A 27,728-nucleotide genomic window follows, 5' to 3' on the forward strand; every position below is an offset into this window, starting at 1 on the left:
CCCCCCCCCCCCTATTTTTTTTTTATCTCCATGGCTCCTAGAAACGAAATATCAGGCAGACGATGGTCGAAGGTTATCTGCAAGGAGTCGCTGGATTTATCTCCGTTTTTATCCTCCATCCTCTTCCGTCTCGTCTCATCCTTAGACCCCTCCCCCCTTACTGCATAGATAGCTATACATACAAGTAATACATACTTGCTGCATAGATAGCTATACATACAAGTAATACATACTTGCTGCATAGATAGCTATACATACAAGTAATACATACTTGCTGCATAGAAAGCTATACATACAAGTAATACATGATTGCTCAACACGTAGATATACAGACAAGTAATACATACTTGTGGCATAGATAGCCATACATAAAAGTAATACATACTTGCGACACAGGTAGATATACATACATACAAGTAATTGGATGCATAGATAACTATACATAAATACATGCTTGCTACATAGGTAGCTATACATAAAAGTAATACATGCTTGCTACATAGGTAGCTATACATAAAAGTAATACATGCTTGCTACATAGGTAGCTATACATACAAATAATACATGCTTGCTACAGAGGTAGCTATAAATACAAAAATACATACTTGCTACATAGATAGCTATACATACAAGTAATATATGCTTGCTACATAGGGAGCTATACATACAAGTAATATATGCTTGCTACATAGGTAGCTATACATACAAGTGATACATACTTGCTCCAATGTAGCTATACATAAAAAAAACATACTAGCTACATGGGTAGCTATACACACACAAAATACATACTTGTTAAATGTCCACATTATATACAAAGCGTTTTTACGATATTGCCAATTTATAGAAAAAAAAACCACATAGGGAGATTTTTTGAGAATAGGAAAACGTTTTTTTGTTTTGTTTTTATTTTATTTCATTTTTTGCAAATTAGACACATTTTAAAAAATAGTTATTTTGTCTACAGTCACACTGAACATTAAACCTGTTTAAGGTTTTTTTTCAATAATATAAATATTTTAAATTACTTAAAATAATTTAGCAATTCAAAATTACCCGTTTTAATAATAAAAACAACTTAAAAAGTCAAATAATATAAATATTTTAAATTAATGTAAAAATAAAGAACTTAGACTTGCAACGAAAATCAACTTAAATGACATAAATATATCAAATAACAAACTTGAATAACTGCACTTTTTATCCCCCAAACCTAAATGTGTCGACCTTCTCGCTGCACTGTTTATGTTAAACTAGTTAATGTTTAGTGTGTTTGTGTCTGCGACCAGGATATCTATCATTACACGAGGTGGCACCTCATTACACCCTCGCCATTACACTGTTGAATGAGGCGTTTACACACTGATATTGTTTACCAGTGTCCTACGCGTCGATGATTTTTCGCTGCCAACCGTACTAAATATAGCTCAGTGAGTCACGTGATAATGGGGGTTACTGCGGGCCTGCGGTGCGGAATATTTTTTTTCACGGGTTTGTGTAGGGAATGGTGTGAAATATATCTGGTGCTGTTCATTTATGAGGAAACATTACCAACAAGTCAAATAGAGCAAGGTAAGTGTAGGTTAAATAGAGATACAGTAGCTCCTTGGTATATCGCGGTCGTAGTAAGCCTACATTGAGGATTTTAAAAATTCAAAGTAACGAATAATCGCACTTTTAATCAATTTTATATGCGAAACGATATGTTTAAATATATACTTACCATCATTATCTTTTTCCCGTTCGTGCCCAAGAAACACGGGGCAGATGAAGTAGAGTTCATCTGCTTCAATAACCTCGGCATAAACGAGGATAGTGTGGTTAGCACTATGCCTAGCTGCCTTTGTTTCCATAACTTAAGTCAAGGACGTCTTAGCTAGCTATATATATATATATATATTATATATATATATATATATATAATATATATATATATATTATATATATAACTGTTATGATGAAAAAACTTAATTTGAGCTTTAAAAATGATTTTATTATAAAAAAATATTGAAAGTCGAAACAACCAAAAAAAAATATTGGAAAACACGCGTATAATAACAATTAAGAGGCTTGTTGTAAAAAATTGTGTGTATCAAATATATAATTTGTTTGTTTCGTTTCTCTTTTCATTTGAGCAGTTAAGTTTTACATGTAAACATTTAGATAGCAATCATTGGACGGCGTGGGTGGATCGGGAGATCGTGTGATTGCTAAACTCCCCAAAAGACCCGCGCACGGGAAGATGGGGGCTCGATAGCTGGGGACAGCTAACAGTGTTTCTTCCAGACTTTTTTCTCCGGGGGGGGGGGGGGGGGCACTTGAAATTTTGCGGAGGGGCGGTAGACTTTCTTCGGGGGTGGGGGGCGGACACTGTTAAAAGTATATATTTTCTATATAAATTTCATTTCGTTCGGGAGGGGGGGGGGGGAGGGGGGGAGGCGGTAGACTTTTTTTTAAGGGGGGGGGGGGGGGGGGGGCGTGACCCCCCGAAGAGATGCCTGGAAGAAACTCTGACAGCAACCCAACTTGGAGAGAAAACTCTAAAAATACCCGCACACGGGTAGATTGGGCATCAATAGCTGGGGACAGCAACCCATCCAGAGTTTCTTCCAGGCATCTCTTCGCCCCCCCCCCCCCCCCCCCACCGAATAAAGTATATCACACCCCCCCCCCCGAACGAAATGAAAATTATATAGAAAATATATACTTTTAACAGTGTCCGCCCCCCAAAGAAATTCTACCGCGACCCCCCCCCCCCCCCCCCGCTCCCGAGAAAAAAGTCTGGAAGAAACAACACTGAACCCATCTTGGAGAGAAAACTTCAATATCAAACAACTGCTGCCTTGCAGTTTGTTTTTGTTTGGACCAATGCGAATCTAGAAAGAAAAACCAAACAAACGATAGGTTTAGAAAAAAAAGCCAAAAATTCGATGACAATTTATTTATAAGAATTCGATACTTCAGATCAACTATTGTCTCATAAAGCTCGCCTGAGCCACGCGGTATCGATATTCCAGTATCGAAATGGCACTAGCCCAGTAAACGGGAGCTCATGCTGAAAAGGACCATCCCTGGTGGAATTGAATTCACCAAAGTCTATCTAACCGCCCTGTAATTAAAAAAAAAAAAAGAACAAACCGCCATGTTTGACTACTTTTTTTGTTTGTGTTGAAAGGGCTTCTTTTTAAATCCCGCACGATTGATTTGCTATGCAATTCAATTCCACCACGCATCCCCCTCCCCACTTTACCACCACAACATCCTTTACTTTTTGGCGTATCCAAAAAAATGTAATTTATTTTATCATGTGCAGACTACACTATGGATGACTCATTTGTCCCAATAAAAAACAATATGGCGAGATTATCATTTATAAACAGATGCGCGCGCATCTGCAATGAAGGGTGTTTTGTTTTGTTGGTTATTAATATTTATACCATCGGGCGGGGATGTGTTTGTGGTTGATAAATGGGGATAGTGTTGTTGTTAATGGTAATGCAAATGTGATAATAAACTGTTAATGTTGATTTATTTGGTTATGATGGTGACTTTGGTTTTGTTGATTATGATATAAATATAACGTGAATGTTGATTAATATATAAATATCAAAAGGATGTAGTTATTGTTGCTTTTCTGATGATATAAAATTTCGGATTTTTTTCTTTTGATAATTTTCTGTTTTTAATGGTCGGATATATAGAGTGACACAAATAGCTGTCAGATCCTTTCTTATAAATATAAGTTACGAGAAAAATGGCCCGTTGAGGAAGGATACCAGGGGCGTAGCGAGGGGGGGGGGGGGCGGGGGGTGCGGACCGCACTGGGTGACACCATTTAGGGGGGGTGACACCAAGGCAAAAAATTAGCAAAACATATAGAGAAAAACTTGAGGGGGGGGTGCAAATCGAAAGTTTGAGGGGGGGGGGTGCAAATCGAAAATTTGAAAGTTTGTCCCCGGGAAGGGTCGCTACGCCTCTGGGGGGGGGGGTGACACCATTAAGTGCCGCACCGGGTGACACCCGACCTCGCTACGCCACTGAAGGATACAATGGGCGCTAGGTTGATAGTGCTGTCTATTTTCTCTAAACTAAAACCAAAACCAAAATCACCACCTTAATTCAATTTAACCGGAAACGAAAAATGACATTGAAAACGGATTTTTATCCAGAATCGGTACTTTAATTTATACAAAATATAGTCATAGGCATATCTCTAAACCATGCACCTAATCTCATTCATGACAAAAGTCGCATTTAGAGTTTCTTTCAGGCAACTCTACTTGGGAGGAGGGGGCTCCGTGCCCCCGCCCCCCACACACACCCCAAGTTTTGTATGCCCCACCTATCTGTATTTGTGGGCTTTAATATCCATGTCTATTTGGCTGTAGTTTGGTGTATTAAAATGTGACGAAGTGTAAGTAAAAAAAAATAATCGATCAAATATTCATGACGTCATTTGTGACATAACCAGCCGCGTCATCCACGCATATCTGGTTCTAAGATCGTGAGTCTCTATAGGGAGATCGAATTATCTGGAATCGATATTAGTTTAATAGTATCGATTGTGTGAATCTATTTTGCTTGACATAGTGTTGATATGACATTTAAAAAAATATAGTTATTATTTTTGTTATTTGAAGTGTGAAAGTATTATATAAATGCGAATGGGTATATAACTGGCGGGTGTAGGACAAAGGCCGACACGGACAAAAGGTCGACAGGACATAAGGCCGACAGCCATAAGGCAGACAGCCAAAAGGCCGACAGGACATAAGGCCGACAAGGACATAAGGCCGACAGCCATAAGGCCGACAAGCATAAAAAATACTAATATCGCAAAATATATGTTACTGCATAGCTGCTATCTTGACAACTATCGAAATAAGGCATGAAATAAGGGGAAACATTCAAAGGCATGAAATAAGGTGAAACATTCAAGAGAGGAGACGATGCTAGTTGCTATCCTTATTAGGTGAACCATCGGCTCCAATCGGCTGAAGATTACGGGAGTGTCTTAAACACAAAGCCCAAAAGTCTCGAGTTCGGATCCCTGTAGGAATCCTCTGGACATGCAGAGCTATGATGGGTACCTGACTCACGTTAGGGAAACTAAGGCGGCGTTCATACACACAAATCACACTCAACTAAAAACGACATCAATCTATGCAAGTCGGGATTGCTATCCTTTTTAGGTGAACCATCGGCTCCAAGCGACTGAAGATTACGGGAGTGTCTTAAACACAAAGGATCAACACCTAAATATTGCGAAATGCGGTCACTATTGTCTTTTATTGCTCCTTCTATGTCAACGAGGTGAGGCAACCATCAAAGAACAAAGTCAAAAGCCGTCGCATCATCGCCCACATGCAACAAGGTGGAACGCCAAGAGACAATGCTAGATGCGATCCTTATAAGGTGAACAATGGGGTCCATGCGTCTGGAGAGGACGGGAGTGTACAAAGGATAACCAGAAAAGTGGTGTCACCACCATATTTTGCAAAGAAATCAAAGAAACCGAATGAAGTAGAACGATCACGTGCCTTTACTGGACTACATGTTAAAATACCGACAAAATTAGAATTATATTTTAGTTTCGTCCATTGCGAATTGCGTGAAAGTGAAAAAAGTGTATACTATATTCGTTGGATTCATTAATTCTGTTGTGATTGTGATACAAGTGTGCCGAAATTGGTAATTTTTTTTGTTTTTTGTTAAAAAGAAACACCACATTTGATATCAATAAACAAAATACAAGTATGCCTACTTGTTGTATAAACACAAAATATGTTATATTTTGAAGGCGAGTCGGGGGTAGGTGGAATAATTTGACGCATGGCATAAGACTAAATGTAACATAGTAAATACAGTGCAGTCTAGTCACGAAACTTTTATTAAACTGAAATCAATTGGTAGTGATGCCTTTAACTACAATTTGTCAAACTATTTTGTAATATACCTTTATCATTATGTAACTGGTTTTCAATAAAAATTAAACATGTCTGTAATTGTAGTTTGTTGTTTTATAAAACTTGTCGGCCTTTTGTCTTGTCGGCCTTTTGGATGTCGGCCTTTTGGATGTCGGCTTTTTGTCTTGTCGGCCTTTTGGATGTCGGCTTTTTGTCTTGTCGGCCTTTTGTCTTGTCGGCCTTTTGTCTTGTCGGCCTTTTGGATGTCGGCTTTTTGGATGTCAGCTTTTTGTCTTGTCGGCCTTTTGTCTTGTCGGCCTTTTGGATGTCGGCTTTTTGTCTTGTCGGCCTTTTGTCTTGTCGGCCTTTTGGAAGTCGGCCTTTTGGAAGTCGGCCTTTTGTCTTGTCGGCCTTTTGTCTTGTCGGCCTTATGTCCATGTCGGCCTTTTGTCCGGATCCCATAACTGGCAACACTACCCCTTCATACGCCGAGGTAAAGTAAAGTTTCCCTTTCAAACCTGACGGTCTATGGGGCAAGTGAAGTAGAGTTCACTTGTTTCTGTGACCTCGGCATATGAAGAGATAGTGTGGTCAGCACTATGCCCAGGAGTTCGTTCGGGAAGAGAAATAAATATATAAATAATAATAATAAAATACATAATTTATAGAGAAAAAAATATATTCTAAGCAGTGTCCGCACCCCCTCCCCTCAACCCCAGGAAATTTTAAGTGCGCCCCCCCCCCTCCAAAGCTTCAAGTGACCCCACCGGAGAAAAATATCTGAAAGAAACACTGTGCGTGATTCCTACATATGTAACATAATATAGGAGTGATGGTCTTATCAGAGTGGTTATACATCGTTTTATGAAGTAGAGTTTGGGGAAAATATTATACTTTTAAACTTATGCACAAGCCTCCTTCCCCTCCCCCCTCCACCAAAAAACAAATCGAAATAACGGCCATAATGGTCCAATGTAATTATTATTTACCATTTTCCCTTAAAGTAGCTTTGTCTCGAACCCTTGAACAAATCGGCTTGTTCAATACCGACCCTTAATTCATTTCTTGCGCAACTTTTAGATCTAGTTTCACACTAACAAACATTGTGCAATATATCAGAACAGATTTTAAAACTCTAATTGTGAAAAGTAAAACGACTGAAATTTAACAAAATTAAGATTCGAAAAATTAATGAAAACGTCGAAACAATAAAACGAAAGAAATCAATAAAAATTAATTAAAATGTCGAAACAACACAAGGAAAGGAAAAAAAATCAAAACAATCGTGCTCGAAAATCGTGCATTATTTATCACATTTTAAAATTTTAATTTCTCAAACACGACTAAACATTTTCACCAAACTAAAAATTTGAACAAAAAATTAAAAACTCGAAACAATAAAACGAAAGAAATAATAATCCAAAAAAAAAAAAAAAAAAACAATCGGGGTACAAGTTAGAATATTTCCAGAACCGCTCAACTCTACTGGAACCAGAAGCAGACGTCGATTATAACCGCGGCGGGGAGCGATTCCATTCAGCGATTCCACGTCTGCTACTTGCAGGATACGTCGTGCCAGGGTAAGTTCATTCAAATTGGTCAAACTTGCCAGTTTGTATATTTTTGTAATTGCCGTCGTTGTTTACATTACGTAGCAGATGCTACACATGGGGATAGGGCGATTGTTTGTGATTGCTGGATGTACAGTTAATTACGGCTAATTAATTATTGAATAGAATATTAGAGGGCGAAAACGATACTTCGCCAGTCTGCGCCTGTAGATTGAATTTTTTTTTGTCCGAGCGTTATAAATTGTGCGGGCATAAACTTTATGTTTATTTATGTCTATGTATGTTTATGTGTGTGTGTGTTTGTGTGTAAGTTCGTTTCTTTGTGTGCTTCAACGTTTGTTTGTGTGTATGTATGTATGTGTGTGTGTATGTTATGTGCTGGTGTGTTTCTTTGTCTGTGTTTGAGTGTTGTTATGAGTATGTTTGTGTGTGTAAGGATCTGACCCATGTTATATAACATCGAGGTGTAGGGAGAGGTTTATCATTAAATACTGATCTCCTTTATATCAGGTATTTGTGGTATGATATGGTATAGGACAGTATTACACAGTGGTGTAGCCAGGAATTGGTCATGGGAGGGGTTCAAATATTTTTCATAGGTATATAATCATATATATATATATATATATATATATATATATATATATATATATATATATATATATATATATATATATATATATATATATATATATATATATATAGGGGTGTGAGTCCATGGGAGGGGTTATAACCCCCCCCCTAACCTCCCCCCCCTTGCCTACGCCACTGATATTACATGTCACTGTCACAATTTGTTATTTACTTTAATCTCATCAAATATCTACTATTCAGAACTCTGATTCTTCTTCTTCTTCGTTCTTAATTATAATACTGAAGGTGATTTCCTCCAGCATAATTAAGTATTAGCTTTTTTACACCCTAGAACAAACACCTAGACAGGAGTTGGTTGATTTTTAAGTTTTGTTTACTTGATCGCTTGCTGTCTTCAGCTAATGAGCCTCATTAGCCCAGCAAACTTTGAATGATAATTTAAAACAATTTGCTTACAAAGTTATTTATTTAACATAACGATCATTGGTGGGACGGGGTGGCCTAGCGCTAGGGAGCCAGACTGCTAACTCATAAGTCTCGAGTTTGAATCCGGGTTCAAGTCAGTAGACCGTCCCTGAGACCACCCAGCTCTAATGGGTACCTAACTCATGTTAGTGAAAGTAAAGGCGGCTGGGCATAGTGCTGACCACACTTTTCATTCATATGCTGAGGTCACAGAAACAGGTGAACTCTACTTCACTTGCTTCATAGACCGTCAGGTTTGAAAGGGGAACTTAACTTAATGATCATTGAAATATATATCCAAGAAACGTTGGCATTGTTTTAGTAAATTAGTTTTAACCTATTCTTTCAATCATATATCATGAGACATGAAATAGTTTCGAGTATAATTTTTATACTCTCTACAAGGTGTCTTTAAGTCATAATATTTCCCTTTAATTTTTGCATTGGAATTAGCGTGGGTGGTCAGAAATAAAAGGTGGGGTTGGGATTATTATGAAAGTCAGTTATTGGGTTCTGTTTAGCATCAGGCTAGGGCGTAAGCATTTTTATCCTAAGCTAGGCAGCAGTATACATATATATATATATATATATATCATTAGTCATAGGCATATCTCTAAACCATGCACCTAATCTCATTCATGACAAAAGTCGCATTTAGAGTTTCTTTCAGGCAACTCTACTTGGGAGGAGGGGGCTCCGTGCCCCCGCCCCCCCACACACACCCCAAGTTTTGTATGCCCCACCTATCTGTATTTGTGGGCTTTAATATCCATGTCTATTTGGCTGTAGTTTGGTGTATTAAAATGTGACGAAGTGTAAGTAAAAAAAAATAATCGATCAAATATTCATGACGTCATTTGTGACATAACCAGCCGCGTCATCCACGCATATCTGGTTCTAAGATCGTGAGTCTCTATAGGGAGATCGAATTATCTGGAATCGATATTAGTTTAATAGTATCGATTGTGTGAATCTATTTTGCTTGACATAGTGTTGATATGACATTTAAAAAAATATAGTTATTATTTTTGTTATTTGAAGTGTGAAAGTATTATATAAATGCGAATGGGTATATAACTGGCGGGTGTAGGACAAAGGCCGACACGGACAAAAGGTCGACAGGACATAAGGCCGACAGCCATAAGGCAGACAGCCAAAAGGCCGACAGGACATAAGGCCGACAAGACATAAGGCCGACAGCCATAAGGCCGACAAGCATAAAAAATACTAATATCGCAAAATATATGTTACTGCATAGCTGCTATCTTGACAACTATCGAAATAAGGCATGAAATAAGGGGAAACATTCAAAGGCATGAAATAAGGTGAAACATTCAAGAGAGGAGACGATGCTAGTTGCTATCCTTATTAGGTGAACCATCGGCTCCAATCGGCTGAAGATTACGGGAGTGTCTTAAACACAAAGCCCAAAAGTCTCGAGTTCGGATCCCTGTAGGAATCCTCTGGACATGCAGAGCTATGATGGGTACCTGACTCACGTTAGGGAAACTAAGGCGGCGTTCATACACACAAATCACACTCAACTAAAAACGACATCAATCTATGCAAGTCGGGATTGCTATCCTTTTTAGGTGAACCATCGGCTCCAAGCGACTGAAGATTACGGGAGTGTCTTAAACACAAAGGATCAACACCTAAATATTGCGAAATGCGGTCACTATTGTCTTTTATTGCTCCTTCTATGTCAACGAGGTGAGGCAACCATCAAAGAACAAAGTCAAAAGCCGTCGCATCATCGCCCACATGCAACAAGGTGGAACGCCAAGAGACAATGCTAGATGCGATCCTTATAAGGTGAACAATGGGGTCCATGCGTCTGGAGAGGACGGGAGTGTACAAAGGATAACCAGAAAAGTGGTGTCACCACCATATTTTGCAAAGAAATCAAAGAAACCGAATGAAGTAGAACGATCACGTGCCTTTACTGGACTACATGTTAAAATACCGACAAAATTAGAATTATATTTTAGTTTCGTCCATTGCGAATTGCGTGAAAGTGAAAAAAGTGTATACTATATTCGTTGGATTCATTAATTCTGTTGTGATTGTGATACAAGTGTGCCAAAATTGGTAATTTTTTTTGTTTTTTGTTAAAAAGAAACACCACATTTGATATCAATAAACAAAATACAAGTATGCCTACTTGTTGTATAAACACAAAATATGTTATATTTTGAAGGCGAGTCGGGGGTAGGTGGAATAATTTGACGCATGGCATAAGACTAAATGTAACATAGTAAATACAGTGCAGTCTAGTCACGAAACTTTTATTAAACTGAAATCAATTGGTAGTGATGCCTTTAACTACAATTTGTCAAACTATTTTGTAATATACCTTTATCATTATGTAACTGGTTTTCAATAAAAATTAAACATGTCTGTAATTGTAGTTTGTTGTTTTATAAAACTTGTCGGCCTTTTGTCTTGTCGGCCTTTTGGATGTCGGCCTTTTGGATGTCGGCTTTTTGTCTTGTCGGCCTTTTGGATGTCGGCTTTTTGTCTTGTCGGCCTTTTGTCTTGTCGGCCTTTTGTCTTGTCGGCCTTTTGGATGTCGGCTTTTTGGATGTCAGCTTTTTGTCTTGTCGGCCTTTTGTCTTGTCGGCCTTTTGGATGTCGGCTTTTTGTCTTGTCGGCCTTTTGTCTTGTCGGCCTTTTGGAAGTCGGCCTTTTGGAAGTCGGCCTTTTGTCTTGTCGGCCTTTTGTCTTGTCGGCCTTATGTCCATGTCGGCCTTTTGTCCGGATCCCATAACTGGCAACACTACCCCTTCATACGCCGAGGTAAAGTAAAGTTTCCCTTTCAAACCTGACGGTCTATGGGGCAAGTGAAGTAGAGTTCACTTGTTTCTGTGACCTCGGCATATGAAGAGATAGTGTGGTCAGCACTATGCCCAGCCGCCTTTACTTTCCCTAACATGAGTTAGGTACCCATCAGAGTTAGGTCTACTGACTTGAACCTGGATTCGAACTCGAGACTTACGGGTTAGCAGTCCAGCTCTTTACCACTAGACATACGCCGAGGTCCCCAGGTCCGAAAAGGATATATTTCTTGTATTTCGCAAAAGACATTTTTAAAAAAAAATTTAGTTGTGATTGTTTCACAATGGCCTGAACTGACATTTCAAATATTGTCAGCCAGTGGTTTTTTAATTGACATTTAAAATAACTGTACGGATCGACATTTATAATTTGATTTTTCTCATGGCGGTTCATTTTTGACGTTTCGATGTGAATTTATCTCAACATTTCAAAGGGCCGTTAAACATGATTGCATTCCATTAGGTATCGTTAACGCTGAATAAAACAAATAAACCTCTCTAATCCCCCCCCCCCCCCCCCCATTGGGACTTGGGACGGAGTTGACTAGCGGTAGAGAGCTGGACGGCTAACCCGTTAGTCTCGAGTTCTAATCGGGCTCAAGTCAGTAGACCTTCCCTGAGTCTACCCAGATGTTTTAAGTACTCAACTCACGTTAGACAAAATAAAGGCGGCAGGGCATAGTGCCCAGGTCACAGAAAGAAGAGAACTCTACTTCACTTGCCCCGTAGAGAACGTTACTTACTTTACCAATCCCCCCCCCCCCCCCCTTGCGTCACCTCTACTCTCCTTCCCCCTCTCTTACTCTATCTCTATACTTTCAGTATCACAAACTATTTCGCTCAATAGAATCTCCATAGGGTCCCCGAACACCACAATAGACTACATTGAATTCTTCTGGACTCTACATAGAGTTCATATTGCTGGAATCGTCGCCCTAGATTAGATTCTGATAGAATCGCTGCATGCAGGGCTTTGTCTAGTCCCTCGAGGGTATAGCACATTTTTTTTCACTTACCAGACGGGGGATGGGGGTGGTCTCCCAAAATGACGCCATACATGTGGGATTGGGTGGGGGGGGGGGTTGAGAGGTCGGTGTAATTTGCTGAGGTGCATCCATGTGGTTTGGAGGAGGGGGGGGGGGTGAGAGGTCGGTGTAATTTGCTGAGGTGCATATCTATGTGGGTTGGAGGAAGGGGGATCTCATGAGAAGTGACGATGCAAGTATTATATATTTATTTATTTAAAAAAAAAACCGGAAAAGATGTTATTTATTTATTAGTATTATGTTTACTTTTAGTCGGTTTAGTGGTAGCGTTAGTGACGTCATTATATGAAGGAATATGGCGTTTTGTGATTTCGATTTAAGAAGCGATGTGGAGTTTTTTTTGTGTCTTAGTGTAAGGAAGGGATATTTCGTTATGTAAGCCTAGGTCTTTGGCCACTTCATGGTTGGCCACTAGCTTTGGTTTGTTTGACCACTGACTTTGGCCACTTCATGTTTGGCCACTCACTTTGGTCACTTCATGTTGGCCACTGACTTTGGCCACTTTATGTTTGGCTACTGACTTTGGCCACTTTATGTTTGACCACTCACTTTGGCCACTTCATGTTTGGCCACTCACTTTGGCCACTTCATGTTTGGCCACTCACTTTGGCAACTTTATGTTAGACCACTCACTTTGGCCACTTCATGTTTGGCCACTCACTTTGGCCACTTCATGTTTGGCCACTTATTTTGGAGACTTTATGTTTGGCCACTCACTTTGGCCACTTCATGTTTGGCCACTCACTTTGGCCACTTCATGTTTGGCCACTCACTTTGGCCACTTCATGTTTGGCCACTCACTTTGGCCACTTCATGTTTGGCCACTTATTTTGGAGACTTTATGTTTGGCCACTCACTTTGGCCACTTCATGTTTGGCCACTCACTTTGGCAACTTTATGTTAGACCACTCACTTTGGCCACTTCATGTTTGGCCACTCACTTTGGCCACTTCATGTTTGGCCACTTATTTTGGAGACTTTATGTTTGGCCACTCACTTTGGCCACTTCATGTTTGGCCACTCACTTTGGCAACTTTATGTTAGACCACTCACTTTGGCAACTTTATGTTTGGCCACTCACTTTGGCCACTTCATGTTTGGCCACTCACTTTGGCCACTTTATGTTTGGCCACTGACTTTGGCCACTTCATGTTTGACCACTCACTTTGGCAACTTTATGTTTGGCCACTCACTTTGGCCACTTCATGTTTGACCACTGATCATCACAGATCATTCAACACCATTAAACTCAGGTTTAATTATCATGCGATATTGAACACCATTAAGCTCAGAGCTAAAACATCCATCACGCGATATTCAACACCATTAAGCTCAGCTTTTAAACATTGATCATGCAACAATCAGTCCCTCTAACCACGAATCATTCGATATTCAACACGGCTAAGCCCAAGTTTACATAGACGTACAGGCTCTCCAATTTAACGAGAATGTGGTCATATTTAGCTTTACACCCATGCCTCAAAGTGGACCCATTTTTTTTGGCTATTTGCCTGAAAATCGATTGCGTTGCAGCTTAAGTATTGCATTTAGGAGCTGGTCCTAATGGTGGGGGGGGGGGGGGGGACGGGGGGGGGGGGGGGGGACGGGGGGGGAGGATATGTAAGGGTGAAGGTGCGGAGTGGGGGGGGGTAAGGGTGGAGGGGGGGAGGGGTGGTATCTCATTCGACGTTTTATATTTATGACTGTGCGGCAGAGATGGAATGTCTGACAATTTTTTAATTCTTACAAAAGACTTCAAGACTTATCAGGTTTCTTGAACCAAATTTTACCGTGGTTTTTTTTTTTCTTTAAAGAACTGATCTGTAGTATGTAATGTAATCCGCAGTGTTTTATTCACTTCTCTGTTCTGCCTAGAAAGTGTTGGTAAGAGTTGGTCATACTCTCCCCTTACACGTTGTCTTAGAAGATTTTTCGCACTTATTTTTTTTTATTTAAAAGAAATATCTAGTACTTTTTATATCATCATCATTTTTTCCCGTTCATGCCCAAGACAAAGGCAGCAGATGAAACAGAGTTGATCTAAAGTCTAAAGGATAGTGTGGTCAGCACTATGTCCAGCCGCTTTCGTATCCCTAACGTGAGTCAGGTACCCATCAGAGCTGGGTGGACTCAGGGACGTCCTACAGACGACTCCTCACCCGAAAGTCTCGAGTTCTGATACCGGACTGAGTCCCTATGACGTCCATAAATCCACCCAGCATAGAACTGACCACTCGCTCTTCATATGCTAAGGTCACAGAAAATTTTTAACTCTACTTCATCTGCCCTATTGAAAGCTAGTACCAAATTGATAACTTATTATAGAATGAAAAACTTTCTTTTATAAAAAAAAAAAAACGTGCAAAAACGGCTTTTATTTGGAGTTGATTAAAAACTCAAAAGCTTAAAGAATAATGGCTCTAACAGACTTAGAATCACAGATTAAATACCACGTGAAAAGGGACGAAGGAGGGGTGGTTTCGGTAGTGCTTAATGTTATGCAGTCAGAGTTTCTGTGGGACGGGAGGGGGGGGCATGGTCCCCCCCCCCCCAGAACGAAATAGAAAAAATATAGAAAATTATATAGAAAATATATACTTTAACCAGTGTTCTCTCTCCATTCCCTGAAATTGAAGTGCGCCCCTCCAAAAGTTTCAAGGACACAGCCCCCCCCCTTCCTCCCGTAGAAAAATGTGTAAAAGAAACACTATACGGTGGTAATGTAAGTATCGGTTTCAGTGGGTATTACATAGCACACTTAACTACATAAGCAGATACTGGTGGGATAAGCTGATACTCTTAAGCCTGCCGTGTAGGACACTTTGTGTTCCTGTTAAAACTACCCAAGTCGTTTGTTTATTTATGTAGTTGTTTTTTTCCCCCTGGATTAAAGCTATTAATCATAGGATTTGAAACGGCACACTGTAATGTGTTTTCTTTTTTCATTTTTGACCAAAATAAACGCAATAGGCGATACAAAGTAATATTTTTTATATCACTTAATTTTGCATGAAACTAAAATCCAAGTTAGCCAATTTTTTAATGAAAATCAGACTGAATGACAACCTCCCTCCCAGAAATTTTAGCAGTTTAGTTAGATGGGTGGGGGGGGGGGGGGGGAACGACAGAAATTCTATCAGTTTAGTTATACGGAGAGAGGCAGTAATTCTCTGAGGTCAGTTACTTGGGGGGGGGGGGGGTGAGGCAGTAATTTTATGAGGTCAGTAAAGGTCAGTTACTTGGGAGGAGAGGCAGTAATTCTGTGAGGTCAGTTAGTTGGGAGGAGAGGCAGTAATTTTATGAGGTCAGTAAAGGTCAGTTACTTGGGAGGAGAGGCAGTAATTCTGTGAGGTCAGTTAGTTGGGAGGAGAGGCAGTAATTCTGTGAGGTCAGTTAGTTGGGAGGAGAGGTAGTAATTCTGTGAGGTCAGTTTCTTGGGAGGAGAGGCAGTAATTCTGCGAGGTCAGTCAGTTGAGAGGAAATTCTTTTAGACCAGCAAGTTGGTAGGAGGGGGGGGGGGGGCGATTTGATCCAGACAGCTGGATAAGTTGAATGACAATCTAATTTCTGGAACGTCAGAAAGGCGATCGTTCAGTTTCCACACAGAAGTCTGTAAAGACAGACAGTCAAATCACGAAGATCAGCTACTAGCTATATCTGATGTGTCGTGTGTTATTCCTTTAATCCTACTGTGTTACGACAGTCTAGCCAGTTTGTTGTTTTGTTGTTGTTTTTCTAATGTGAATTCAATTTATCTTGGGCAGGGTATTAGCTTTACCTTTGACATTTAAAATTATACGATAAACATTGTAAATGATATCATAAATATCACTCGACGTGCGCCTCCCGTTCCCCACCCTACCTCTGCTATATTTAACTTTTTTTTTATCCAATGCCCATTTGTCAATTCCGAAACCCGTCTGGGAAAAGGCGCATGCTCTCAACTGATCTACGATCTATCTTTTTTTCTTGTAACATGCGATCTGTTGTGAGCCGGATGACGAATTCATCATTTGTTTGATTCAGTGGTTCCTTAAACTGTTTTAGCCGTACCCCGAAGCTGGTGACGTCATTGAGTTATCTCAGCTTTAACCGGTACCTGGCTTTTTCATTACATTAAACTTGATATTCGACTTTTATTCGAAAGCAGAAATACGACATATATAAAAAGGGTATCACGACATCGAATATTAACTAATGTGTCATATACTATATATATATATATATATATATATATATATATATATATATATATATATATATATATATATATATATATATATATATATATATATACATATATATATATATATATATATATATATATATATATATATATATATATATATATATATATAATATCTCTCTTTCCCTCTCTGTCTCATATATATGTATATATGTATGTATGGTTGATCTTGCACTTTGTTTTCATCTATAATTTTTATTTATCAAATAACAAAATGTATACATACGAACGTATATATATATATATATATATATATATATATATATATATATATATATATATATATATATATATATATATATATATATATATATATCTAATATATAAAGCTCAATTCTGTAACGCATATGTTTGTCGTTGGCATTTCTACGGATTTAAGTGTTAGATCAATTATCGTGCGCGTTTGTCTAAATTTATGAGTTAAAAAATTACTATTAAAAGTGTTGGGAAATCATTTTCATTTTTCAAATTATAGTAATAATTGTCGGCATGTTCATTAAACACAAGTTTTAAAAAAATATCATCTTTTACAAAAATTCTAATTATGTTTTTATTTAGTCCTATAGCGCTTACTTCCCTTTGATAAATTAGGCAAAACACAATTACTTCCCTTTATGAAACCATTGCATTAGTTGAAAAGCATTTACTTTTTAATTACTTTGTTTTGGTGTTGGGAAAAAAATAATTACATAATTAGTGGGGATTGATCAAGTGCAAATGTTTTAGGTATTTTACGGATAAGCTTGGAGTATTATAATTGTTCATTAAATTGAAACAGGCGCGTTCGTTTAAGTGAGTGCAAAAACTATGAATAAGTTGGGGTACTATAGTCGTTTATTAAGCTAAAACAGGCGATTCTGCCCCGGGCGTTTATGTTCGCGTTAGTGTTTTCTTTGTGTTTATGTGGGTTTGCGTTAGTGGTTGCGTTTTGATTTGGTTCGTTTTTGTTCTTTCTTTTTTCGTTTTTGTTTTTTTTTGTTTGGGTTTGTATTTGTGTTTTTGGTTGGTTTTGCGTTTGGATTTGGTTTGTTTTCGTTTGCTTTTTCGTTGTTTTTTTTTTGGTATTGGTGTTTGTGGTTGGGTTTGTTGTTAGGTTTTTGTTTTCGTTTGTTTTTTCTTTGTGTTTGTATTGGTGTTTGTGGTTGTGGTTGGGTTTGTTGTTAGGTTTTTGTTTTCGTTTGTATTTCTAATTGTGTTAGCGTTATGTTTGCGTTTTGTTGTTTTGGTTGGTTGTGGTTTGGGTGGGCAATGCCGGGTTTATGATGATTACTAAACACACAGGTAATGGTCTTTAACGGAAAGGTTTTTCACAGAAGCCAGAGCAGGGCCTGGCCGGGACGGCTAGTATATATATATATATATATATATATATATATATATATATATATATATATATATATATATATATATATATATATAGAGAGAGAGAGAGAGAGAGAGAGAGAGTGGCGTAGGCAGGGGGGGTTAAGGGGGGTCATAACCCCCCCATAGATCCCTCGGTAGATATATAAAAAGTATGAGGGGGGTGCAAATCGAAAGTTTGAGGGGGGTGCAAATCGATAGTTTGTCTCCGGGTAAAAAGTGGACCCCCCCTTGAGACGATCCTGGCTACGCCACTGTATATATATATATATATATATATATATATATATATATATATATATATATATATATATATATATATATATATATATATATATATATATATATATATATATATATATATATATATATATATATATATATATATATATATATATATATATATATATATATATATATATATATATATATATATATATATATATATATATATATATATAAACAAAGAAAAAGTTATTATGCACGGACTTTCCTTCGTCTAATTAACTTTTACAATTAAATGAACGGCCTACATAAGTTTATCTTACATTAATAAATTGATGCAAAAACTCTAATCTTAATTAAACTCTTACAAGACAAATAAATATGTCTTGTGCTTCTAGAAATACACTTTCCCATAGGGATCGTCTAATTGGGTCGATCTATTCGTAAATAATTAGGGGTGGCAGGATGAGATGGGATACGTACAACAGCGGTGATATTTTTAAAATTATATCCGACAATGGATTCTCCCATTTCATCGGGGATTTGTTGATAGTATATTGATGAACTTGCTTGTGTGTCATTCCTAAATGGTGTCACCACCTAAATGATGACACCACCTAAATGGTGTTGTTATCCCTTAAATGATGACACCCCCTAAATGATGTCACCACCTAAATGGTGTCACCCCAAAATGGTGTTGTTATCCCTTAAATGATGACAACACCTAAATGATGACACCCCCTAAATGATGACACCCTCTAAATGCTGTCACCACCTAAATGGTGTCACTCCTAAATGGTGTTGTTATCCCTTAAATGATGACAACACCTAAATGATGACACCCCCTAAATGATGTCACCACCTAAATGGTGTCACCCCAAAATGGTGTCACCCCCTAAATGATGACACCCTCTAAATGCTGTCACCACCTAAATGGTGTCAACTCTTAAATGATGTCACCACCTAAATGGTGTCTCCCCTAAATGATGACACCCCCTAAATGGTGTCACCACTTAAATGGTGTCACCACCTAAATGGTGTCACTCCCCTAAATGATGACACCCCTAAATGGTGTCACCACTTAAATGGTGTCACCACCTAAATGGTGTCACTCCCCTAAATGATGACACCCCCTAAATGGTGTCACCACTTAAATGGTGTCACGACTTAAATGGTGTCACTCCTTAAATGATGACAACACCTAAATGATGACACCCCCTAAATGGTGTCACCCTAAATTGGTGTCACTACCTAAATGGTGTCACTCCCTTAATGCTGTCACCCCGCACACCCCGCCCTCATCTTGTGACGCCACAGGTTTGAGTTTGGGTTAGGACTAGGATTTGGGTTATGTATGATTCTGTATACAACTTCCGTAGACATCACCGGGTATAAGTGAAGTTAACCTTTTAGACACGATAGTCAACAACTATGTAAAGTCCATCTCGTTCGGGGGGGGGGGGGGGGGGCGGTAGACTCTGCCCCCCGAAGAGATGCCTGGAAGAAACTGTGTGAAGTAGAGGTCATGTCTCTGTGATGTCGGCTTTTGCAGTCCCTTACTTGATTCCAGGTACTTATTAAAGCTGTATTGGCTCAGAGCCGTTTTACGGGCATAATATGTGAGTTAATACTTTACCCCAATCAAGCAAACACCCCTTTTTTCGGAAGATTACATTATAGTGCTTTTATCATAAACGGGTACGACATACACCCCATCGCCCCACCCGCTCATAAAGGCAGATAATTATGCGTATTACGACGCTCGGTTCCGTTACTGACAACGTCATTTACATTAATAACACCCTAGGGAACCCGGACACCGGATGTGGCTTGCCACGGTGGTAGTGTGGGATTGTGGGACGGATACAAGGAGGAGGGGGGGGGGTAGAGATGGAGGAAATGTTACAGGATGAATTAACACATTGCCAAATAAAAAAATTCAATGTTATGTGTGGGCTATTAGTACATACAACTGCTGATAGTATGGCGAGGATAGAATCTTCTTTTTTTAAAAAAAAAGGGGGGTGTTAGGTTACTGGTTGAGAGTAAAATTATAAAATAAAATATCTCGCTTATTTCAAAGCTTACACGTTATCTATCTCACATTCTAACTCAATGTATTCCTTTGTGGCCCCTGGGGAGCAAATGGGCCGCAATTCACACTTTACATCAGACTCGGTTTTGGGTATATCTCCTAATCTGCGCCCACGTGAGCCTTTGCCTTTTCTTCTGCCGTTCTTTTCCATGATTTCCTAGACCGGCCAACTTTCTCCATTCACTGCAAATTCTCGGGCAGATGAGGCTCGTTAGCTGGGGACAGCAACTGTTTTAGGAGAGACAACTCCAAAATCAAACAACTGCTGCCTTGTAGTTTGTTCTTGGTTGGACAAAGGCTATGGAAGCAAATCCAAAAAAAAAAAGCAGGCTGAAATCGGAGTCAATGGTTTCGATGGCGCATAACCAGTTAACACGTATCCTCAATTGTGTTGGAGGGGGATACCTTCCAGCACTAAAATTAAGAACGAAGAAGAAGAAAGAAGACTGGAGATTCCAGCTTTATTCCAGTATATATTTTCTCTATAAATTCCATTTCGTTCAGAGGGGGGAGAGGGGGGGGGGGGGAGTTGGAAGACTTTCTTCGGGGGGATGCCTGGAATAAACTCTTTACACCTGATATAACAATACTTAGAGCCTAACACACCTTTTGTTGGAAGAGTCCATGTTGAACACTGGTAATAGGAGAATGCCCGCTGCCGATTTTGATGACTCTCACTTCCGCCTAATTAACGATATAATTAGCAATCAATTCTGCCACGCCGTAACAGGCTAGGGAATATCTATAGCAGTTTAAAAATAGAAGCTGTTGCAAGCAATAGCAATAGATGCACACATTTAACGATTTGGGACGGCGTGTCAGGCACACGCGAAAGTCTCGAGTTCGGATCCCGGGCTTGAGACCCTAGGACGTTCTGAGTCTTCGGAGCTCTAACGGATGCTTGACTCACTCTATCCTGTCGAGGTCATTGAAATAGGTTAACTCTACTTCGCCTGCCATAGTGACCATCAGATTTAAAAGGGTGTATCTACAACTAACGATAAAATAAAAACCGAACTTGGCGCTAACCATTCTAACCATACCCAAAAGTAAGGCAAGTCTAACCCTAAGCCTAACCCTAATCCTGATGCAGTACGCCTAAATAGTGGCGTAGCTAGGGGGGGGGGTGGGGCGGCCGATCAGGGCTTGCGCCCAAGGCTTAGAAAAGAAAGGAAAGGCTTATTCTGAGCAGCATTCCTGAATTATTTACAGTCGAAGTTAAGAATGTAGACTGCAGCTTGGCTTTAGTGTCTAGCTTAACTGTTGTCGCCATCCTTTGTGTGACACCAAATTAAAAAAAAATGTTAAGTTACAATGACTGTTAATAAATTCTCGACCTTTCTCAATGTGAGGAGGGTGGGGGCGCTTCTTTGCAAATGTGAATAATTATATATAAATTGGGGTGGGGGGGGGCGAAATTAATAGTTCACCCCGGACGCCGGAATGCGTCGCTACGCCTCTGCGCCTAAAATCAACAAAGCGCAATAACACGGACAATCCAGAACCTTATTTATAAAACAAAAGGCATAAATCATTTATTGCTTGGCTTTATAGTCTGAATTTATTATCTGCACGTGCCTTGTTTCGCGTTGTTTATTGGGGCGGGCTGGGTCACAAATTGCGGCCGTCTTTGTTTTGTGGTACCACGGTCATCGTGACGTCACGTCCGCAGCGGAGTTTAATGGCCGTAGTACACGATAATGCTGGGATGAGGGTGAGAAAGGGTTGGGTGATATATTTGAGCAAGGTCATTGGTTGTCAGCCCGAGGGGTGGGGTAGGGGGGGGGAGGGGGTGGGGGTGGGGGCTTAAGATAGCGACCGGAGTCAGGGTTATGGTTTAGGTTTAGTGTAATGGTTTGGAGAAGATTAACAAGAAGGTTCCCGGAAATGTAGCATTAGCATAGTATTAGCGTAGTTTTAGCATTGAGTCAGTGCGATATTAGCTTAGTGTTTGTGTGGTGCCAACATGACGCTAGCACGTGGTGTGCTAGCGTTAAACTAGCGTGAAATAAGCATGGTGTTAGCGTAGTGTTTGTGTGCTGCCAACATGACGCTAGCACGTTGCGGTAGCGTGAAATTAGCGTGGTGTCAACATGAGACGCTAAACTTTTTGTTTTTTAGACCCTTGTCTTGTTGATAAACTAGTTCAAGAAAAAAAAAGCATCGCGCCTTCATAAACATAACGGTAGGTGAGGTAGAGTTCCCCTGAGTATTTAATAAGGGCATACGAGGGACTAAGACTCTTAAAGCAGATGATCTAGAGTTCACCTCTTTCAATGACCTCGGCATATAATGAAATATGATGGTCAGCACTATGCCCAGCCGCCTATACTTTCTCTAACGAGAATCAGGTACTCATCAGAGCTGTGTGGACGTCCTACTGGCTCAAATCCAAGGATTCGAACTCGAGACATTCGGGGTTAGTAGTCATATACTCTACAACCCGACCACACCGTCACAATGAACAGTTTTACATCCTTTACAAAAAGAAAAGAATAAGACAAAACATTTTCGAGAAGTGTTAAACTCCGATAAATTCCTCCCCCCCCCCCACCTCCCCCCCCCCCCCCCCACCTTATTCAGCTTTCTTCTCATCAATGAATATTTCAATACCCGTGTGATTTATTTTCCGATTACCGCTATCTCAGTTGACTGTGGTTTAAAAGTTAATCACCCGTTAGTTATGGGTTGTATCTAAACACCCACAATACATCCATCTGCCACTGTATGATCAGTGTTTCCTCCAGACTTTTTTCTCCGGGGGGGGGGGGTAAGGGGCACTTGATATTTTCTGGTAAAAGTATATAGTTTCTATATAAATTCCATTTCGTTCCGGGAAGGGGGGGGGGGTGGGCGGTAGACTTTCTTCGGGGGGGGGGGGGGAGCCTGAAATAAACTCTGTGTATGATCACGTGACGAGAGAAACGGCTTCCCAAGGCTTCATCTGAGCAGTGTAAATACCGCGCCGATATCACAGAAGAACTCGGCAGTATTGAAAGTTACAGGGGAGACAAACTACGTGTTTTACATGTTGCAGAGATTAATCAGCCACCCAGGCGATGCGTGCACGTGATGGCGGGAGCCAATCCGCGGCCATGACACCGGAAGCTGCCGTAACCAGACGGCCGCCATGACACCGGAAGTTTCTCTAGCGTCGCAGTGACTGCGGTACCGAATTTGTTGTAGTCAGGCAATGATGGACACTCGTTAGTATTTCGAAAGTCTTGAAACAGACAGAATGTTTTTGGTCTTTAAAAGATCGAACATTTTTAAAGATCGAAGTCTTTAAAGGGGCGGAAATTTGGTCTTATAAACAAGTTGAATTTGATTTTTCATACAGGCAGAAGTTTGGTCTAAGGCAGAACGTTTGGTCTATAAAAAGACAGAAGTTGAAATAGAAACCGAAGCTTAGATCGGAGAAAGGAGGCGGGGGAGGGGGGGGGGGGTCTCATTGAAAGCACAAATTCGAAGTCGTGAACCGACTATGATCTAAGGCCTACCACCGCGCAACCACCGACCCAGACCAATACACACTGGACTGCTAACTCGTATGTCTCGAGTTCGAATCCGGGTTCAAGTCAGTAGACTGTCGCTGAGTCCACCCAGCTCTGGTTTGTACCTCACTCACATTAAGGAAAGTAAAGGCGGCTGGGCATAGTGTTGACCACACTATCTCTCCATATGCCGAGGTCATAGAAACAAGTGAACTCTACTTCACTTGCCCCATAGACCGTCAGGTTTCAAAAGTAACTTTACTTACTTTTACTTTAAAAGACCGTCTAGGGTACGCCTTCTTCACACAACTTCCATTGCTCAATGCCCCCCTCCCTTCCCCTCCCTTCCCCTCCCCCACACAAACACTGTTTAGATATAACAACAAAGTCTAAACTCAACTGTTACTTAACAAAAAACAACACACCCCTTTGAGAATAAATTTTGGTTTTTTAATTATTCCGTTCCTTATTTCTCCCTTTTTTTTATATATTTCGAAAATCGATGCTATTTTTAGATTAATGACGATTGATGACGCCATCAATTTTAAAATATCAGACAAATATTTCCCGGAAATAAATTCTAGCGTTACGTTAAATCCCAGGTGGCCAGGCTAGCTCAAATATTTTCTCAAGAATATTTTTTTAACCGAAAAGAATAACTTCATCTTCTTGGAACTAAGGAGCCTGAAAACGAAACCTAGTTTTTCTTTAAATCATGCGATTTATGAAAATTAATGCCCGAGAAAGGAAAATGTTTTGCACAGACAAAATAAAATCAGCAAACAGACATATATGTGGTATCAATTGTGAGCCTTCGATAGAAATTTCATATTGAAAATTTAAATTTGGTATCGTATTGTCAACCTAAAATACACTGGTCTAAAATTATACATATATACATAAATAAATATATACATAGGGCCCTACTTACGTATATATATATATGAATATATTGACAGGTTATATATATTATATATATAAACATATATATCATATATATATATATATATATATATATATATATATATATATATATATATATATATATATATATATATATATATATATATATATATATATATATATATATATATATATATATATATATATATATATATATATATATATATATATATATATTGCCTATATATGTAAATCAATAAACATATATAATATACAAGTTATATATATATATATATATATATATATATATATATATATATATATATATATATATATATATGTAATTCAATACATATATAGTGATGATTTTCTTTCATCATAGACATAGTAGATCCACAAAGTAGATAACTGGCTAAATTAGAGGGAGAGTTAAGGCGCTTGAGCAAAGTGCCGGCCATACAACACCCATCATTCAAATAAATGTGAAATCTTTCCTTTACATAGGAACCGTTAGAATATTTTATTCTGGCATAGCAGATCTAACTAAATACCCCCCCCCTCCCTCTCTTTATTGAGTAGGTCTGTTGGACGCTGCCGGCATGAGAAATCTCTCGCTTTAACGTACTCCACGCGATCTCCCCCCGCCAGAGGTCGCCCTGGGCTAAGTGTTCCGATATCCCGACCGTCGGGCTTAGCGCGACCATCGTCTAAACACAATCACTTAACGCCGTTATTGATTTCAGGGCACGTCAATCCAAAAACTTGACTTCGCCAAAAAAAAAAAAAATTAAAAAATACATAACTCCACCCCACAACCTTACCCCTCCACCAAACCCTCACGAAAACCCTCAGACGCTCTCAAGATGGTTTAAAGTGTATAGCGTCCCATGTTAAGAGTTCGCTGGTTATGGGGTGGTGTTTTTTTTTTCCTCCGTCTTTATTATATAGGCAGTTTTTTGGAAAGCGCGGACGGGTATGAGAGAAATTTTTTTTTTTATTGGAAGGCTCTGTGGTCAAATAAGGTGCAAATAGAAACCCGGTGTCTGAGAAATATGTGTTTTGGTCAGAGGAACATGGAAGTTTTGGTCAGTCCAATCTCAGAGGAACATTTTTGGTCAGTCCAATTTCAGAGGAACATTGAAGTTTTGGTCAGTCCAATCTCAGAGGAACATTTTTGGTCAGTCCAACCTCAGAGGAACATATTTGGTCAGTCCAACCTCAGAGGAACATGGAAGTTTTGGTCAGTCCAATCTCAGAGGAACATATTTGGTCAGTCCAATCTCAGAGGAACATGGAAGTTTTGGTCAGTCCTATCTCAGAGGAATATTTTTGGTCAGTCCAATCTCAGAGGAACATGGAAGTTTTGGTCAGTCCAATCTCAGAGGAATATTTTTGGTCAGTCCAATCTCAGAGGAACATATTTGGTCAGTCCAATCTCAGAGGAACATGGAAGTTTTGGTCAGTCCAATCTCAGAGGAATATTTTTGGTCAGTCCAATCTCAGAGGAACATGGAAGTTTTGGTCAGTCCAATCTCAGAGGAATATTTTTGGTCAGTCCAATCTCAGAGGAACATATTTGGTCAGTCCAATCTCAGAGGAACATGGAAGTTTTGGTCTTTCCAATCTCAGAGGAATATTTTTGGTCAGTCCAATCTCAGAGGAACATTTTTGGTCTTTCCAATCTCAGAGGAATATTTTTGGTCAGTCCAATCTCAGAGGAACATTTTTGGTCTTTCCAATCTCAGAGGAACATTTTTGGTCTTTCCAATCTCAGAGGAACATTTTTGGTCTGTCCAATCTCAGAGGAACATTTTTGGTCTTTCCAATCTCAGAGGAACATTTTTGGTCTTTCCAATCTCAGAGGAACAATTTGGTCAGTCCAATCTCTGAGGAACATGAGGGGTCGGCGTGGTCGAGTCTGTAAAGCTCATGGTTGCTAAACCGAAAAGTCTAGAGTTCGAACTTTCGGGCAGTTGAAGTTCGTTAGCCTGGGGACAGCCACTCTTCTAGGAGAGACAACTCCAAAATCAAGCAAGCTGCTGCTTTGTAGTTTGTCCTTGGCCGGACAAAGCCTATGGAAGCAAATCCAAAAAGAAAAGCAGGCTGAAATCGGATTCAATGGCCTTAATGGTGTATAACCAGTTGACACGTATACTTTATTGTGTTGGAGTGGATCCCTTCCAACACTAAAATTAAGAACGAAGAAGAAGCAGTCTGTCCCATCTAAGAGGAACGTGAAAGTTTTGGTCAAAGCACGATCATTGTGAACAAGGGTTGTATATGAAAAAATGTGACCGAAAATATCACAGATATATACACAAGATAACAGATGGATAGATTTATTTCGAAATATCATATGGATCAAAGTGACCCCATATGGTTCAATCTGACTCAACATATCATATGGATAAATGTCACCCCATATGTTTCAATGTGACTCAAGATATCATATAGATAAATCTCACCCCATATGGTTCAATCTGACTCAAGATATCATATGGATCAACGACACCCAGGATACCAAATCTGCTGAGGAAAAGAACACTATGAGCAGCATGAACAGTGGATATCAGCACAAAGGAAAACAATTTCTTGTAGACGTCCGCAAAGAGGGCAGCCATTAATATTGATATCAACATTGCTTGCAACATTTGATAGTCAAATCTCTACTTGCGTTAACCGCCATTGAATAATTTACATACAAGCTGACTTCAAATAATGTTTTAAGAAAATTCTATGAGATCTACAATTCCCCCCCCCCCCCTTTACGGTACAGCTATTTTCGCTAGACAATCTTTCACAGCTAACAAAAAAATGTGGGGAGAAAAAAATAAACACCTGAGCTGAAGAGTTCTAACATGATAACTATAAATAGACTGTAATCTCCGACCCTTACAGACACCATCTTTGATCGTACGATTGTTAACGTCTATGTTTTTTTACCGTTTAGCATCAGCTGGCGTGGTTTGGTTTGAAAGTGAGAA

At 39.4% G+C, this 27,728-nt stretch overlaps 1 protein-coding gene across 2 annotated transcripts in view; it reads left to right on the top strand.

Annotated features, from left to right (window-relative positions):
• Window positions 1–1,540: 1,540 nt before the first annotated feature.
• LOC131931039 (ethyl acetate hydrolase-like) overlaps window positions 1,541–27,728 on the top strand; it is a 34,916-nt gene continuing 8,728 nt past the window's right edge. The window contains exon 1 of one of the 2 annotated variants that reach the window (XM_059287723.1): window positions 1,541–1,572. The gene's annotated coding sequence lies outside the window, so the exon portion shown is untranslated. Of the gene's footprint in view, window positions 1,573–7,447; window positions 7,487–27,728 lie in introns of those variants that run through there. The other variant, XM_059287722.1, reaches the window with a different exon arrangement.

Source organism: Physella acuta, unplaced genomic scaffold (assembly GCF_028476545.2).
Source record: "Physella acuta isolate Inbredline_101_S28 unplaced genomic scaffold, ASM2847654v3 ptg001880l, whole genome shotgun sequence".
Classification (NCBI taxonomy): domain Eukaryota; kingdom Metazoa; phylum Mollusca; class Gastropoda; family Physidae; genus Physella; species Physella acuta.